The following is a 17,980-nucleotide window of genomic DNA, read 5'->3' as shown; positions in this document are numbered from 1 at the left end:
TGCAGTTAATGGATTTTATATGTCAGCAGAGTAGATAGTATTAATGTTTACATTGCAAACAGTAATTAATAACATGCCTCGATACTATTTTATAAATGTGTATCACAGATGCATTAACACCATAATTCTGTTCTCAGGCTAATCCTATTTTTCATTTTCATTTTATATCAGAAGCTTCCAAAGTTCCGCCATTATGTTAAACGCGTAAAATGCCCATTGACTGAAAGCAATAATCCGTGATTTAACCCAATCAAATGTCTCGTTTTTGCTATAAACAAATGCTTAAAGCGAGGCATGATCTATTCCTTTTCATTTTGCATAATATCAAAAGACATAATAAAAAGTATCATCCCAAAAGAAAAATGTATGTTTTGCATCTTCAAACATTAAGACTGTTGTATCCTGAGTCATTATTACAAATTAATAACTACAGTAAGTAAGACGGTAATACATATCTATTAAATCTTCTAAATCATGACTAGAAACTCTCCATTTCTTCCCTCTCATTCCTGATAAATCTAGAAAATATCGACATTATCGGTATAATGTTGTTATATAACTAAAACAGTGGAGTGAAAAGACATGCAGAAAGTAATAATAATAATAATAATAATAATTATAATAGGGGATGAAAATCCCCGAGACGGTAACGCCCGTATATAGTTATTCGTCTTTGTTGTCTGCATATACTGAGACAATTTATTCGATGTTTTCCGGTTCCGGTTTATATACACACCGAAGACTAGTTGTCTGCATGAACATCCGAGCACCCCGAATCAGTCATAGAAACTCGTAAACCGCGCTAACATGATTATTTTACTTCTTTTTCGTAATGAAAACTGTACATTCAACTGAAAAACACTTTTAAAACAGTAAGGAAGTGTAAAGGCCGTCAAGTTTCTGCGTGGAGTGCAAACAAACAAAAAAATCCTAAAAGCTAGTGCGAGAACGCTGAATGACGTCACCGTCACGGCTTCCGTAAATTTTGCAAAGTATGATATTCGCTGTAAGAGGTATGATTACACTAAATGTAAACTACAGTTTAGAGCAAAGTTTCACTTTCTTGAGCGTTGAATATTTCTTTCTAAGCGGATATAAATAGATAAATCCCCAATGCTAGGTGGTGCCTTAATTCATATTAATTATAATGGTAATAATAATAATTATATTAGTAATAAAAACAATAGAATAATAATTAATATGATAATAATAATAATCATCGGATAAATGAAACAACATCATAGTAATGACAATGAAATAATTATAAAACACATGTTTATATAAAATTGAATACTTTCTTTCTATTGGCAAACGATATATGCCAATAGTATACTATCGGTAAAGGTTATGCAGGCCAGAGTAATATTTAAGTCAAGTCAAGTCAAATACTTTATTGGCATAAACATGCATATGTTCATCGTCAAATTACAGTGTGGCGGTTTATACATTTGTGTACAATATCATAAGAACAGAAAAGTGTAGTATAAACAATTTTCATGATAACATATCTCTATGACAAAATTTAACACACATAAACAGAAAATCAAATATAAAGTTAACTAATCTTATTTCTTTTTTGAGCCGCCATGTATATAATCTTTGCTAAATTAACAATCACATTTCTCTGTGTAGATTCCATTATTGTTTTAAATTTATTTATATTAGGCCAAGAACAATAATAGCTAGGTAAACATGTTTTTCTCAAATTATTATAAAATGGACACACTAATAAATAATGATACTCTGTTCCAACCTGTCTCATATTACATTTAGTACAAAGACGTTGGTTTCATTCAATATTTCTAAATCTACCCTCTTCAATCGCTAATTTATGTGAAGAACACATAAACCTTGATAATGCTATACGATGTTTCACATTATTAACACAATCTAGATATTTTGCATGAGAAAACTCCTGTTTAAATAAATTGTAACTTTCAAATTTTGAGAAAGTACTAAGTTCTGCACACCATTGTTGTAACTGTTGATCATATATTCTTCGTTCAATATTTAAGATATGTGTATTTGTAACAGTTTCAGCATCCACAAATATAAAAATCCTAAGTCTGACAATATTTCTTTTTTACATTTTTTGACTAATCATTCAACAGATTTCCATTTGCATCTTTTAAAAACATCAGTCTGTATAGTAGGGAATTAGGGGATTTCAAAATTCAGTTCCAGTATCTAATGATTCTGACTTTTCTTAATACTGATAATGGGAATCTTCCAAATTCGCCGAGAACTGCTGATGTTGTAGTCTGTTGGCGTACACCAAGAACTTGTTTCCAAAATTTTAAATGAACTGTTTCAATGTCTGGTGCTTTATGAAAACCCCATATCTCTGATCCATATGTAAGGATCGGTAAAATAATACTATCAAATAATTGTATAATAATAATTTTTTATATAATAATTTTACAATTATATCTCTATATGCAATATGCAGAAAAATATGAAAATTACTTTATCATATACAGTCAAACTCGCTTTATACGAACTCTTTGGGGCCTGGGAAATGTGCTCGTATCAAACGAATTTCGTATTAACGAATGTATGGCTCAACCGGATAATTTGCCCGAGCAAGTTGTGCAATATCACCGGTATCACCGGTGATGGCTTCCTTTTCCTTGTACAAATAGGGTGAATGTAAAATATTGCCACATAAGCTTCACATTTAATTCTTAGGTTTGAACAACAAACATATTTCTTTAAATAAAAAATTGTGAGCCGTTTTTGAAAGATGTCTATGTAATAAGCTGGCTTCAGACAACTGGATTGAATAGTTTTCATGAACAAATCGCATGCTTCAAACAAAAGATAGTCCTTCTTTTAACGAACACAACTAGCTTAAAACAGAAGAATGCACGGAATATATATTTAATAGACACAGTGAATGTTGTAGATTAAGGAATGTTTCTCTGTGCAGTTCCTCTGTCTTCATTAGTATTTTCTTTTTCTTTTATGCTTCAGTATTTTAATTTAGTTTAAATTGTAAATAGGATTGTATTTTTCAAAAGGCAAACATAGGTTAGTGCAATAATTGACAGTATTATTTTGAAAACATGTCTTAAGGCTTTATTATGCCACCAATGACAGGGACCACAATGGAAATAAGGGTCACATTGGGTTATCATTTTTGTATATGTGTGCATATTATGGTTAAAAATATCTTTGTGTTATACTGTTTCTTTGTTATATTTTCATTTTATATTTTATATTTTGTTTTTACTATGATTAAGATGTGCACTAATTGCCATGCCAAATAAAACATACTTACTGAATTTTATGCTATCACTTCTGGCTAAAATATACTTATGTTCCTTCATCGTTCGTATATTATAAAAAGAGGAATGCTCATGTATGTTTCAGAAACAATTATATATTAAAACAACATAATGTAACATTGTCATTTATAGAAAACACTTATAGCAATTTATTAATTTACAACAACGACGATATTAATAATGATTATTACGATGATATAGTGCATTTTATTCGACCTGGCGGGGCGGAGTTTATCTCTGACTAACCCAAATAATTGCAAGATAGGTAGAGCTATATTGATTAAAGTTTAAGTTAGATGACCAGTAAATAAGAAATCAAAATGCCAAATATACTACATATTCTGCACAATCATTCAGTGGACCGTCGCGAAACCCCGCCCCGCTAGGTCGATTAACATGCACTAAAACAAGTAAAACATTATAGTTACAATAATGAAATAGTTAAGATTAAACAGGGTTAGTGAAAATTGAATACATTCGTTGTTTTGAAAATTAAATTTCAACCTTTTGATGAGAAAGATAAAGTGTGCCTCATCTTCTTGTTGTTGATACTTTTGCAATGTAGCCTGACTTGCAAATGAACAATGACTTCTGTTTATTGGAATAATACTCTAAAAGTCTTTAGGCTCCAACTGTGCAAAGAAAAACAGAAATCGATAGGCCCACTGCCAAGATATAGGCCTTTAAGCCGGTGCTTATTGGCGTGAGGGAAATCATTGCCTATGATGAACAGTCTAAATCAAGCCCAGTCTGCTATCATGTTGCTTGGGTGCGTTCTATGCCCACAAAGCATCTTTTCATCCATTTTATTTGCATATAATCTTCGTAAGGCATTCGTAGGAAGATGTTTTATACCATACAAATACTTTCGTCGTCATCTTGGAAATTTGAGCGGAGGTTTAGGGAAACTAAATATCTAGTGTTTGGACATAAGGGCAACAGTTTGCAGATCACGTTTCGAATTGTAAACCTCAAACTGCAATTTGCAATTTTCAATTCGAATTGCAAATATATAGTTTTCATCTTATAATTAAAATGGCAAACTGATTTTGTACTTTGTAAATGATTTTGTGTTTTTAAACAAATTCAGGTTTTACAGTTTAAAATTAAGAGCTTTTTAAGTAAAAAACTCATTTCAGCTGCGTTCATAGAAACATTAATATTCATAGCAGATAGCTTTCTAATACGTGAGGTCCGCAAGGAAACAACATTGCAGAATAAAGATTATAGATAAAGAGCCTTTATACAAAGCATTGACCAGAATCAAATAAGTGGTTTTATCCTTTTTGTTTATTCACGTCATAAATCAAGTGCATTTCTCCCATCTCCGATGTTTACTTGGGCCATGTGCACTTCATAACGGAAGAAGAAATGCGCGCTAATACAGTTGGCACGTTAGACTTCTTACGCGAGGCGTTAAATATCATAGCGGTGCCCTGTTAAAAATCACATGGAATGGGCAAATATTTAGTGAATATCTTCAAAGATGTAGACAGAAATCTTTAAGAACGTATTAAACTCGAAAGAATATATCTTATTTTGGGATTTGCTCTTGAATAAAATTATTGTTTACGTCCTCGAGATATAATTCCTTTGCACCTTATCTCCAAAAATGACTTTATTCAACGACTAAATGAGTGGTATTTTTTCAATTAACGTCCAAGTGTGGCCACAAACAAATATTATAAAATAAGAAATAAATTTATTCCCGTGCTTGGTTATGTATGGTAGATTCTTGCCTACCTGGCAGGGAAAGTATATATCTGTCCGAGCACGTGCCTGGGATAGATATCTTATCTTTCCTTAGGAAAAACCTTGTCTAAAATAGCGTGCACTTAGGTGACGTCCACATATTACTTGCACTATTATGACGTCATAAACTATATAGATAATGAAAGGAGATACCCAAATCTATTTAAGAACAAGGTTTATTTTGAACGTGGTAAGTAAGCAAAATGACCTAACATGTCTGCCTATGTAAGACAGGTGTTTTCCTAAAGCTCGGTTTTCCATTTTACACTTTCCCTCGGGTAGGGAAAACTCTGACTTACACAGGCAAGCGTGTAAGATCCTTATATTCTATATCATTTGGGTCGAAAGTATGCTTTGCCTACTGGAATATTAAAATATGCGTGTACGTGTTAATATAAACGTCAACACGTATATTTTATACATGCACGCGTAAAAATGTAAATGCAAGTTTATATGCACCTGTGCATGTATATATATATATACATGCACGCATAAAGGGCTCGGTTCACTAAGGGTCAAAAACGGCTCAACCCTAAAATATCGATAAAACTTTGGATATCCTCCAAATCATTGCATTTCAGATATCAATACAGTTTTATGGTTAGGAACATGCATAACGTCATAAAGTTGACTCAAATTGTTATGGTATTATAACGTCATTTGTTTAAAAAATACAAGTCAGACTCACCAATTTAAATGGAAAAATAATATAGATATGTCTATTTCATTACAACTCCTAGTGTTATTTGCAATATTTACCTTTTCAGGGCAATATAAAAAAGCTGATCCTATGAATTACACCACCCACTTATATATTACATAGATACAGTCACTAGCATTAAAATTATATTAAAAATGTAATGAAGATTACATTTAACAGTAGTTTGTAACATTCTACTATATATTTCAATACATAAACAATTAGATATATTCAATAGTTATAGAGCCATCCGGGCGTCTATGACAATTATTAGGATTTAAGTAACATTTTAATAAAAAAAAAAAAAAAATCAGAATCTCATGAAAATATGCCATAGTCATGTCCACATCATTGTCATATACAGTACGTGAGAATAGTGTGTGCAACACCATAGCCACTGTAGTTCTTATCTAAAACGGATAATGTCAGGGTCAAAGTCTGATTCCATCAAGTAGTTATTTTCTAATGTCATTTTATATTCATTATTAATGGATGTTTACTGTAGTGCCTGTAATGAGTGCATGGCTGTAGCAAGTAACATCGGACATCGTTCTAGAGATCTTTCCCGTTTCAAAGACATAAAATGACTTTAATAGCTGACAATTTTACATAATGGGTTCAAATACTCATAAATAGGTTGAAATCCTAACAACCTGTCTCAAAAATAACCATATTGTGATATTAAGAAATAATTTGAACATTAGAAGGAGTTATGACATTGAAAAATAAAAAAAAAACATTAATATAAAACTTTAATTTATCATTCTTATGTCATTTAATATTATTAATATACTAAACAATAACCTTAATAATTGATCTGAGTTCGCAAAGGAATAACGACAATCAAAAAAAAGTGAGAGTCATTGAACATGTCCAGAACGGAATTTTCAATTTAAAACAATACATCAATTCATACCTACAATTAATTTTGCTATTCATTGCTAGAAAAAAAACGTTGGTAAATCATTTTTGTATCATCATCATTATAATCTAGGTAACAATCAAATAAAAAACAGGGTAAATACATGTTTTTTACCTTTATATTTGAAAACAAGTAGGTTTATGTTATATCCTTGTTGAAACAAAAGTGCACAGGTAACAGAAGAATTTGAAAAGAAAACAGAAGCAAACTCTGTACTGGATTAGAAAGTAAGACTTAGGAGATATTATCCAAACAAACATAAGTTTCCAGAGGGTCATGGTGACCTTACGACGTTAATCTGACATCAATCATATGACACTGTACTATTCTGTTTACCTGTTTACACCTGAATCTATAGCTAAAATGATATCCACAAGTTAGAATATTTTGGATCTTCAAGATTAAAGTTTGCATCTCTTTGAAAGATACGTTGATCATTATTTCTTTTTGCAGGAAGAACAAATTCAAGGGATTGCTAAGGGTCAGTTGCGAGCACAGCGTTTCAGTTTCGAAGTGCAGCTTAAACTTCATCATGTAAGACAATATGATGTTACAAAGTATAATGTAAGTAAATTGCAGCATTTATTTTGTTACAGTTTGTATATCATGTAATTATAAACACATAAATAACCATTAAGTGATCTTGAAATTAGATTGAACATGAAAAGGAGTAACGACAATTAAAATGATCACAGTCACAGAGCATGTCGATAATGGAATTTTTAACTTATTATATTAGGCTTGTATCATTAAGCTTTACATATATATTAAGTTGAGATTATATTCACATATCAAAGATTTCAAACAAATATTTTCTTATTTCATATTTTTAAAAAAAGCAAGTTGACTGAGATAAATTCCGGTAGGTATTTAAAAACAATAATGAAAACACAGATTGAAATGCAGGAATAGGTAAATATTATATCTAGATTTGTAGTAAACGTAGATGTTGTCTCAACAACCATAAGTAACAAGGGGTCAATGATTGCTTTAATTATCTTTACCTTATCTTGAGTATCTAATCCTCCAACATTTTTGTTCATACCTGTCTACATATGGACCTGCAGCTAATATAGGAATAGAAATTTTTATATTGTTTCAGATAGACTATCTTAACTTCAGTTTCCCTGTCCTTCGAATATATATTAATCATTTAATTGTTTCAGGTTAGACAGATTCAGAGAAGTGCCCTGAGTCATTACTGAGTTGTATGTTTCAATTACATTGTGCAGGTGAAGGGTCGAGATGTTAAAAATAAAATGTAAGTAGATTTCAACATGGAATTAATTATGATATGTATTTGGTGTATATCCATTCAGTGATCTTAACAATTGATTTGAGAAGGAACGTATAGATTCATTGCAAAGAAATATTATCAGTTATGAAAAAGAAAAGTATATAAAGTATACCGGTTTGACCGTAAATTCGGGCGGTTGTCCTGGGACTATCCCAACAAACACACCACGTTGTTACAACATTGTTATGACGTCTTTTTCTGACGTTGTTAAGACGTTGTTTTTTGGTTGATAATGAAAGGTGTGTTGACGTCTATTTCACAACGTTGGAAAGACGTCTTTTTCACAACGTTGGACAGACGTTGTTTTTTGTTTGATAATGAAAGGTGCGTTGACGTCTTTTTCACAACGTTTTTGAAAGACGTAGTTTTTTCTTTCAATGCGAAAGGTGTTTTTTGACGTTTTTTGCAGTGTTGGAAAGACCCATATTTTTCACAATTTTGGAAAGATGTCCTTTTTACGTTAGAAAGACATCTTTTCTCAATGTTGTTTCGTCGTCTAAAAGGGGGAAAAACAACAGTCTATGGTTTTAAACAGAAGTGTACTGAATAATAGAATAGTCACAAGACTTATCTTAACAATAGCTTTTTTAACAAGATATGTCATCAATGAATACAACAACAAACACTAGTGTAAATGGGCAACCATTTTGCTTGAATGTAATAAAGTGTCATAACATATAAAAACAAGAGATGTCATAGAGGCAGCATGTTTAACTATTTCAAGGCTTGATAGTGAAGAAACATTATCTTGAATTCTAGCATAAAACTGCTGTTATTGTCACTTTTCGGGGTGTTTTAACAGGAAAGAAAACGTGTGATAACAGAGAGATACTCGCGCTCACATGCTGTTGTAACACCTTTCTTTTATGTGCGTTCCGTGGCAAAGCGTAAACGTATTACGGTCCCAAAACAGATAATTCAAAAGGAAATGACGTCAACGTGAAAAAACAACAAACTTTACTGTGCATTTCATGAGAATTTAATGACGTTGAGGGACAATATATTCATTTACTTGGTTTTAACGCGTTTTTTGCTAGAATAGCGTTAGCGCATGTTATTTTCGTCTAATAACATCTACAGAATCCCTCAGAAATCGTTGGTACCGGGATTGATCTCTCGGGATTCTGGAGATGTTGTAACACGAAAAACCTGCCTTATTCCTACATAATTACTTGATGTTTGAACAAAATGCATTGAATAATAGCCATTAATGAGTGAAACTGCCTGAAATATCTTTAAATAATTCAAGAAATATTGGTTCGATACCACACTTCAGTCTGTGAAATCTGATCTTAGATGCTGACAGAAAACAAGTTGGATAGCTCTGCATATAGTTTGTACAGCCTAGTTAAAAACTTAAAGCTACTCACCCAGTTTGAGTGAAATTTTTCAACGTCTTCATTTCAAAAAGTTTAGCAGAGAATGTATATTTGACACAGAAATGTAATTTAAAACAGCTGAGAATAAAATTTAGATATTGGTAAAAATGCAACAGGGATGTAAATGTTCTGCAATATTTCAAATTTAGTATACAACATTCTGCACAAGATTTATCGTTATTTAATGGAATATCTTGCTTAATCATTCCAAGAAGTTTGACTGAACCAATTTCCAACTTCAAAAAAGACCATAATTTATCCAAACTTGTTGACAGAGTTATCTACACTTGCCTATAGATGGAAATCATGATAGTAAGTAAGTGTTTAAAGTTTTAAAGCCATATGTCAAATAGTTTTGACAAACACGTAATTGTACGCAAACTGAATCAATTTCTAAGTATAAACAAGACCATAATTCAGCCAAAATAGTTGACAGAGTTACGAACACTTACTTACAGATGGCGATCATATAATAAACATGTGTTCAAAGTTTCAAAGCCACACATCAAACAGTTTTTACAAAACATGGACTGGTATGAATTGTACCAATTTCCAAGTTCAAAAAGAATCATAGTTCAGCCACAATTCTTGTCAGAGTTATGTACTCTTACCTACAGATACAGACTATGATATAATAATAATCGAGTGATAAAAGTTTCGAAGTCATAAGTCACAGTTGACACAAAATATGAACTATTAGGAAATACTTAATAAAGACTTGCAAGTTAAAAGGTACCCTAATTCAGCCAAAATCCTTGATGGAGTTATGTGCCCTTGCCTAAAATTGGGTATGGTGATGATATAAAGTGTTTCACATCTTTATTCCCAAAGGTTTTGCCAAAATATGAACTGGTACCAAAAACTTAACCGAGGTGTGACGCAAAGCTGATGCCGTATCGAGTAAGATAGCTATTCTTGTTCAAATAGTCAAGCTATAAAGGTCCAACTGCGGCATCTTTTATGCTGTTTCTGAAACTGATTTTAATAAAAAATCTTGCAAAAATGTTCTATGTAGAACAATCTGAACAAAATACTTTTTTTTCATATATAACCTTCAGTCAGGTCATTTGATATTGATTTATGTGACAAATTATTTTAATTATTCTCAAAATCACTACAAATGGATAAAGTCTGCCTATCACTTATCTGGAAATAATTCCAATAACACTGCGCATCCCGAAAATGAATTGGATACAAGTTCTTCAGTTTTGTCTACAGCAAAAAATCAAACTTAACTTGCACTATTTTGACACATTTCATGTATATCACTTTCAGCTGCATTTAGCATGTTTAGAATTTACTGAAATATTCTTTTTGTAAGTTAAACTGTTTTGCATTTAACACATTTTAAATTCAAATGTTTGTGTTTTAGAGCAGATTATACAGTATGTAATTCATGATTTCTGCTATTTCACTATTTCAGATTCCCTTTTGAACTGGATTTCTATCTAACAGTGCATATCAGTCACAGGCACTTCTCCCACTCCTAGGTTCCCCTTCCTGGTCCTATGAATATTTGAAGAGACTGGCAAGAACTTTCAAACTTGTTGTTCCCTTAGCAATTCTCTATGCAGGCTGAAAATATACATTTTAACACACATGTAAACTTAAACGTTTTGTTAAAAAACTAAAAGCTGATCACACATATTAGAATTATGTATACAGTTAGAAAAAAATTTATTAAGCAACAGACAGTCGTTATAAAAGTCACATAAATTGGAGATAGGCAACCTAAAACTTTATAAAATCCGTCGAATAATGAGGAAACATTACAAAGTACCTTCCGCGTATATGGTACCGAAGTTACGTGCGTTGGCTTTAAGACTAGTTAGGTACACAGTACCAAGAAAACAATGCATTGGCAGTGCAAGTATTGTCTCAGAAAAAAAAGGCAAAGTAATGATCACATATAACACTGACTGACTGTTTTTATTGGATGGTAATAAAAGGTGACTGTATATCATTTTTAATGTTTGACATACTAAATTCTTTACTTTATCACAAAGTTTATACGGTAATACGGTTGGTGGGGTAGTGCCGATGTCGTGAATTCATTTCGGACCTATTGAATTTTCTGTGACAGTATATCATTTTTAATGCATGACATACTAACTTCTTTACTTTATCATAAAGTTTATACGGTAATACAGTGGGCGGGGTAGCGCCGATGTCGTGAGTTCATTTCGGACCTATTGAATTTTCTGTGACAGTGTATCATTTTTAATGCATGACATACTAATATCTTTACTTTATCACAAAGTTTATACGGTAATACGGTGGGTGGGGTAGCGCCGATATCGTGAGTTCATTTCGGACCTACTGAGTTTTCAAAATTTCTGGAGCCCTGAATACACTGGACGGGTTCATTCGAACGGTAGAATTTCTATTATTACTAACACCATTCGCACGTAAATATGATCAAATATTATTTCTTAAATATTTACCCTTCAAGATGGAAAACAATGTTGTCGTTTCTTCTCCCAGTTTGCTTTTCCACTGATGTTAACATGGTCATTCGTTTCATTGTCATCAACCTGTGAAACAGAATGAATTTGGTGATGAAAAGTTTAAAAAAGGTACAATTTGAATCCATCACTAAAACTTAAATCAATAAGACAAGTATGCCAAGGAGCAGAATGTCAAGCACACCAGTTGTGGTGTGACCTTGACCTTAGACCTAGGGACCTGGTTCTTGCGCATGACACTCCATCTCATAATGGTGAACATTCATGCCAAGCTACATCAAAATCCCATCATGCTTGAAGAAGAACTGCTCCAAACAAACTTCAATATGACCTTTGACCTCCAACTGTGACCTTGACCTTTGAGATAGGAACACGGGGTTTACATGACACACCTTCTCACTTAGGTAAACATTCATGTCAAATATAAACAAGATTGGTTCATGCATGTATAAGTTATGGTTAGGACAAAATCAGACGGACGCACGCACATACATCGAAAGAGGCGACTATATCGAGCTCACCGCAAGTGGGCTCAACAAAAACTTGACACAAGACAAATACACAACTCTTGCATAATCATTATTTTTCATTCTCTTAAAGTATTCTTCTTAATTTAAAACATGCACAAAAATGCTTGTGAAACGCGATTCAGATGAGTTTCTGTTCAATTCACGCATATTTTATTCAAGAGGAAGTACAAAGAAGGTAATTTCTGTATGGAAACTTTATTCCAATATTATTTATTTATAAAAACCATGATATCATTGTACAGCTAGAAATTGTGCCACAGGCCCATGAGTAAGTGTTGTATATAAGCAGAAGATAAAGATTCCATTCACAGTTCCTCAGAGATGTTCTTCCAACAGCAGACAACATGGAAACCTGTCAACAGCAAAAAATTTGAAATTAGAGCTACGTTGTAATAATCTACATTTTAAGCACACGCAACAGTAGTACACACATGCATAAAATAAATTTTGGAATTTTTTACTGTCAATATTGCATTTTAGATGTAAACAAATTTGAATCAGTATCACAACTAGTTTACCGTTAGCGTTTAGCCTGCTAGCAACAAGTGATTCTGCCTTTGCGACCAGTGCTGACCAAGATCAGCCTGCACTATTCAGTCAGTAAATTTTTAGTGAACACCCCTTTGAAAAAAAAATGTACTGTCCAAACTGAACGATGGACCAGTTCATTTTAGAAATTCAGCAAGGTAAAGGTTAATGGAAACTTATGCCTGACTAAATTCTGACATACCAAAGTTTTTGTAAAGCAGATCCTAGGTTTTCTGCACGAGGCATATATGTTACCAGTCAAAATAATTCGCAATTCAGATTGTTTTATATTTGTGACGGGCAATCTAAACGTCAAAACTTTGAAGGACCAAAATAATGGGAGATAAATCAGAGTACACAGTCATGTAAAGTTATTGGTTTCGTTTTCGCATATTTGCATGTAGAGACACGGTAAACGTTAATCGTTTACAGTACAAACATACATCTAAATCGCCAGAAAATTAGTAATTTTGGATATTATTTGATAATTTTGGCATAAATCATTGAGGAATTGAATCCCCGTTCAATACATGTAAGTTTATTTGTATTTATGACTAATTTGTGAAAATAATCGGCATTTAAACCTATAACATGTAAAGCGTTGGCAGCGATGAAAATTTCATCGGAAATTGCTTCAACTATTTTGGTCTTTCGAGTGTTTGACGCAAGTGGGGATACTGCCCATATGAAAAATTATCCCAACATTTCCCTGGATCGCGTCAAATTAGTTGGACTATTATGTTACTTCTGAAGAGAATCATCAGGCGTCAAACGAATATGAAGCAGTATAATAAATTACATTATATTGAGATGTCCAAATACAACGTAACAGGATGTTTCGGGACAGTGTGATAACATGACTGTCGCTGTCTCAACATGTCTAAATTAATTTGGCACGATTTCTTTCAGGAAATCTCTCAAACATGTGATGTCACGCAATGGCTTCGACTACTAACAAAATGTTAAAACTGTTGATTTTATGTTAGTCAATACGGTGACAGCGACACGTAAGCATAGTTCCGGGTATATTTTTGTTGCCTTTAGATAATCGAACCACCCGTTCAGCTTCACACTGGCACTTCTGTTTTGTTTTTTTCAATTTTCTTGTTGCATGGTGGATGGGGTGTGAATGCATTGCATGTTATTATATAGAATGGGGGATGGGCGGGGACTTTTTTCATATACAGACTTTTGGTGGCTTGATAGAGTTTTGATCAGCATTAATAAAAGATATTGATAGAATCTGTGTTTTAAGAACATTTATGCAATTAGAAAAACATCACTGTTTACAAAAAAAAAAAAACACAACATGGACGACTGGCCGATCACTGTCTTATCAGTTCTAAAAATAGAAACTACACCGATTTGTATACAAACTCGATCTCTCCTATATCATGACCCGCATAAAATTAGTTTGACTACCAGACCCCTAGGCGCTTCCAACAATTAAAGCTGTTTGGTGACAGATATCAACATACAAATGGCATGTAACTGTTAGACACTAAGCATGTGAATTTATAGACTAAAAATCCTTTGTCATTTAACCTTTAATTTATGGAAAGTTCGAACTATTTTTAGCACTGTAAACAGTAAAAGACTACAAAATGTTGACAGTCTGATCTTCATCGCAAAGCAAGATATTTTAAGTAAGTCCATTTCTAGCCTGAAATGCATAATTATTAACTTGTCCTCATGCAGCTAAATAACAACATATAAATTACCGCGAAAATATATGACAATATAAGTTAAAGCTATAACTTCAACAGTTTTTAAAACGTAGTGACAAAAATAACTGCTGTAAAAACTAACAACATACCTGTAGGTGGAGAAGCCATGATTTGACATATAATCTGCACAGGGCGCTTTTTAAATACTTCCAAAGTTTTCAAAACTCCGATCAACAACATGAACGAGTGGAAAAAGGCACGTGAGCTAGACCTGTTTTGATTGGTCAATTTTGTACATGTCGGAAATCATGGGACAGAACTCTTTCGAGTTAATGTTACTAAACTCACCTCACGAATAACGCTAAACGACAAAAATGCAATAAAGTATTCACGCAATGAAATTATTTTTGCAGCTTGAAATATTTAAAGTTATAGTAGATCTAATGACGTTGTTCCAAACGTTTTTACAACGTCGGAATAGCGACATTGGATTTTGGTCGCTGTAAAGCCGTTGGAACAACGTTGGGAAAGCGACGTCGGACTTTTGTCGTTGTAAAGCCGTTGGAACAACGTCGAATTCTGGTCACCGACGTCGCGACCCCAAATCAACTATAAAAAGACGTCTTTGTGACGTCGTGTGTTTGCTGGGATGGTTATGGGAAGACGTGTTTCTGGGTGTCAAAACATGCAACCACTGTTACAGTTAAATGTACATTTCATTCCTTTACTGATATAAACTTTTATACGCCATCAAAATTGCAACCCTAATGTTTTCGTTTAGGCAGATCACATGGGCAGTTAATCTAGTATATTGTTTCATGGCAGTTTTCATTGGCAGATGTATCCGATTACGTTTCTGGCAGTTTCGAAATCACAATAGGCAGAATATATATAATGTATATATATGTAAGCATTATACGCAGATCATATAAAGCAGATTACATCGTGGGCAGAATCATATCTATATACGTAAACATTATAGGGAAAACATATAAAACAGATTTCATCGTGGGCAGAATAAATATAAATATGGCTGTTTCTCAACAGCTTAAGTTTGCATTATTTTATGGTAATATAACTTGTCTTCTTGAAAATCTAGCCAGCGTTCAGTATCGGCCAGCTTCGGTGCTTTCAGCGCTTTGATCTCCTTTGTAAGCAATTAGCTTGATTATTTGCCTGAACGCCTCAGAATACACTATGTAACTGATGGCTTCCTAACTTAAACTAAGTATGCACTTTAATTCCTATCTGAAACATTTTTGCTATTACTTATCTTTTGTGAGTTATGCACGGTAAAAATAGAACTAAAATGACTGCGAAAAAACCATGAGTACCGTTTTAAATCTCTCGAAGGAAGGTAGTGTTTCAGTAACAAATATCACTAATTACAGTGAAGGAAAGCATCGATCACCTTGAACAAAATGAAGCTTAAAATAATACACTGTAGATCTGCCAAACAGATAAAAAATAATAAGTTAGGCAATTATATGCGTCAAGTTAATGTCTGAAACTTGAGGTCGACTGAGATGAAACAAACCATAAACGATAATACATTTTCTGCTACATTTCTATCCCATTTCTTTTGATATATCAAACTCTAATGTGTGATCGTGTTGTAGTACAAACTGTTACATAGTTAACAGTACATTTCAATTGGTCACGTTGTGTTTCAACAGAAACAGTATAAATGTAAACTGTTAGTATATGGGCTTTTAACATTGGTAATGGTCTTGAGGTATAATAATAATTACTGCCTTTGAATCTCTTTACCTAGAAAATTGGAAGTTTCTTACTGTAGAATAGAGGGTCTCACTGGCGGATCTAGAGAGATGTTACGTATTGCCCTTTAGAATTTGTGAAGAATATGCTTTTTGGATGTCAACTTACGCAATTTCCTTGATATAACCGTTCTCAATTTTTAAGGGCTATAAATGCAAGGAAATCGCACCATTTGCGGTTTAATTTTTAAACATATTCTCAAAAACTGGGAACGGATACCCCTCAAATACCGATCCCGAAGTCACATACCCAATGACGTGCCAAGAATCACTTGAGGTTTAGCGGGACCTTGCTTTACAAATTTATATTTTTTTCCAATCAGTAATTTATTTCAAGGACAAGTACTAGACTTAACATCCTCTAAACGAACCCGTGGAAATCTGGGGCACAACTTATGTGTTCATAACAATTAAGTGCACAACATCAATAAAATATTCGTAAATGTTTGATGAAAAATCGTCAACTTTGGCCTGGTGTGTGTATGTCAGTGCGGCGAGCCTTAAGTACTCCAGCCCGTTCCTACGGGTCTGCTTAGAGTGTACAATGCTTACCACTCGAGTGTCGGAATGTGCTTCAGCTACTAGTATCTTCATTCTGTGCATCAAATGCTTAAATATCAAAGTAAAGTCCTGAACTTGTTAATTGTAGTCAAGATCTGGACCAGTTCTAACGTTGTTGTTAAAGGTACCTTACTACGAGTTCTGATCATTTTGTGAAACACAACTTTATAAAAGAAAAAGACACATTGATGCACCTTTTAGCACAGGAAATTACTTGTTCGGGATATAAATAATTTGTCTTAAAACCGTGGTCCCGTATACGAGTGCTCTACATCTGGCACTTAAAAGAACCATGAGTGTCTCTGGAACTGGAAGGCTTTCTGTCTATTGCACTATCCCCCCAAAAACTAAAATAACTAACATCTTCAGGGGGTGTTGGTCATATTGTTAAATCCTGTACCTACGATAAAATACAATATCGTCAACAATTATTGATTTTTCTTTTAGATCTTGAATCCTGAATACAATCGTTTCATAACATTTCACCGTGTCAGAATCTATGTCAATATAAAGCTTTCTTATCGTTTCATTTGGTATATAGTATATTCGTTTTTCATTTTTGTTGGGTTTGACATCTCACATCATATTGCGACGTTCCAGTTTCGATGGTAGAGGAAGACCTCAGGTGTCCGTCAGTGCATTATTTCATTACGAGCGGACACCTAAGCCGTCAGCCAGCTGAATGGCTTCCTCACATGTAAAATTCAACACCCCGAGTGAGGCGGGAACCCACGTCGATCAGGGGCAAGTGATTTGAAGTCAGCGAACTTAACAACTCGGCAAAGGAGGCCACATAGTAAATTGTATCCTGGCAGTTTTTATAGTCAGATGTATCTGATGACGTTACTTGCAGATTTTTATATCAAAATAGGCAGACTATATAAATAAACGTAAGCATTATAGGCAGACCATGTATAAAGCTGATTTCATTGGGCAAAACTATGTATATATACGTAAGCATGTAAAGCAGGTTTCATCGTTGACAAAATCTATGCCGATATATAGCTTTCTCATTGTTTTATTTTCAAGAGTATTCATTTCCACTTGAATCAGTTTGCTAACTGATAGGGTTTAATTATTTGTGTCTGTGTGTCAGATTCGATCCTTCGCATTG

General features: G+C 33.3%; 1 long non-coding RNA gene across 1 annotated transcript in view; it reads left to right on the top strand.

The window, feature by feature from the left end:
• Positions 1–6,985: 6,985 nt before the first annotated feature.
• Positions 6,986–17,980, top strand: part of LOC128559080 (uncharacterized) — a 38,741-nt gene continuing 27,746 nt past the window's right edge. Inside the window, exons 1-2 of the long non-coding RNA XR_008372131.1 lie at positions 6,986–7,225; positions 7,828–7,922. This is a non-coding gene — a long non-coding RNA (uncharacterized LOC128559080). The remainder of the gene's footprint in view (positions 7,226–7,827; positions 7,923–17,980) is intronic.

This window comes from Mercenaria mercenaria, chromosome 8 (genome assembly GCF_021730395.1).
Source record: "Mercenaria mercenaria strain notata chromosome 8, MADL_Memer_1, whole genome shotgun sequence".
NCBI classification, from domain to species: domain Eukaryota; kingdom Metazoa; phylum Mollusca; class Bivalvia; order Venerida; family Veneridae; genus Mercenaria; species Mercenaria mercenaria.
The sequence above is the reverse complement of the archived record's forward strand: the minus strand, read 5'-3'. Positions and strand labels throughout refer to the sequence as shown.